At 43.4% G+C, this 2,082-nt stretch overlaps 1 pseudogene; it reads left to right on the forward strand.

The window, feature by feature from the left end:
- Positions 1 to 309: 309 nt before the first annotated feature.
- LOC132342899 (craniofacial development protein 2-like) lies at positions 310 to 1,494 on the forward strand (annotated as a pseudogene).
- The last annotated feature ends 588 nt before the right edge of the window (positions 1,495 to 2,082 follow it).

The raw sequence follows: 2,082 nt of genomic DNA on the forward strand, positions 1-2,082 counted from the left end.
CTTGACAATATTGCATTGGTTTCTGCCATATGTCAACATGAATCAGTCATAGGTACATATACATCCCCTCCCTCTTGAAACTCCCTCCCACCTCCTTTCCCTCTAGGTTGTTAAGGAGCCTGGTTTGAATTCCCATTGGCTGTCTATTTGACACATGGTAGTGTACATGTGCAGCTATCCCACGTTGAAGGCCAGGAAGGGCGGCGGTGAGGAGATACCCCTCGTCCAAGGTAAGGAGCAGTGGCTGCGCTTTGCTGGAGCAGCCGTGAAGAGATACCCCACGCCCAAGGTAAGAGAAACCCAACTAAGATGGTAGGTGTTCCAAGAGGGCATCGGAGGGCAAACACACTGAAACCATACTCACAGAAAACTAGTCAATCTAATCACACTAGGACCACAGCCTTGTCTAACTCAATGAAACTAAGCCATGCCCGTGGGGCAACCCACGATGGGTGGGTCATGGTGGAGAGATCTGACAGAATGTGGTCCACTGGAGAAGGGAATGGCAAACCACTTCAGTATTCTTGCCTTGAGAACCCCATGGACAGTATGAAAAGGCAAAATGATAGGATACTGAAAGAGGAACTCCCCAGGTCAGTAGGTGCCCAATATGCTACTGGAGATCAGTGGAGAAATAACTCCAGAAAGAATGAAGGGAGGGAGCCAAAGCAAAAACAATACCCATCTGTGGATGTGACTGGTGATAGAAGCAAGGTCCGATGCTGTAAAGAGCAATATTGCATAGGAACCTGGAATGTCAGGTCCATGAATCAAGGCAAATTGGAAGTGGTCAAACAAGAGATGGCAAGAGTGAATGTCGACATTCTAGGAATCAGCGGACTGAAATGGACTGGAATGGGTGAATTTAACTCAGATGACCATTATATCTACTATTGTGGGCAGGAATCCCTCAGAAGAAATGGAGTGGCCATCATGATCAACAGAGTCAGAAATGCAGTACTTGGATGCAATCTCAAAATCGACAGAATGATCTCTGTTCGTTTCCAAGGCAAACCATTCAATATCACAGTAATCCAAGTCTATGCCCCAACCAGTAATGCTGAAGAAGCTGAGGTTGAACGGTTCTATGAAGACCTATAAGACCTTTTAGAACTGACACCTAAAAAAGATGTCCTTTTCATTATAGGTGACTGGAATGCAAAAGTAGGAAGTCAAGAAACACCTGGAGTAACAGGAAAATTTGGCCTTGGAATACAGAATGAAGCAGGGCAAAGACTAATAGAGTTTTGCCAAGAAAATGCACTGGTCATAACAAACACCCTCTTTCAACAACACAAGAGAAGACTCTATACATGGACATCACCAGATGGTCAACACTGAAATCAGATTGATTATATTCTTTGCAGCCAAAGATGGAGAAGCTCTATACAGTCAGCAAAAACAAGACCAGGAGCTGACTGTGGCTCAGACCATGAACTCCTTATTGCCAAATTCAGACTGAAATTGAAGAAAGTAGGGAAAACCACTAGACCATTCAGGTATGACCTAAATCAAATCCCTTATGATTACACAGTGGAAGTGAGAAATAGATTTAAAGGCCTAGATCTGATAGATAGAGTGCCTGATGAACTATGGAATGAGGTTCGTGACATTGTACAGGAGACAGGGATCAGGACCATCCCCATGGAAAAGAAATGCAAAAAAGCAAAATGGCTGTTTGAGGAGGCCTTACAAATAGCTGTGAAAAGAAGAGAAGCCAAAAGCAAAGGAGAAAAGGAAAGATATAAGCATCTGAATGCAGAATTCCAAAGAATAGCAAGAAGAGATAAGAAAGCCTTCTTCAGCGATCAATGCAAAGAAATAGAGGAAAACAACAGAATGGGAAAGACTAGGGATCTCTTCAAGAAAACTAGAGCTACCAAAGGAATATTTCATGCAAAGATGAGCTCGATAAAGGACAGAAATGGTATGGACCTAACAGAAGCAGAAGATATTAAGAAGAGGTGGCAAGAATACACACAAGAACTATACAAAAAAGAACTTCACGACCCAGATAATCACGATGGTGGGATCACTCATCTAGAGCCAGACATCCTGGAATGTGAAGTCAAGTGGGCCTTA

This window comes from Bos taurus, chromosome 18, assembly GCF_002263795.3.
Source record: "Bos taurus isolate L1 Dominette 01449 registration number 42190680 breed Hereford chromosome 18, ARS-UCD2.0, whole genome shotgun sequence".
NCBI lineage: Eukaryota > Metazoa > Chordata > Mammalia > Artiodactyla > Bovidae > Bos > Bos taurus.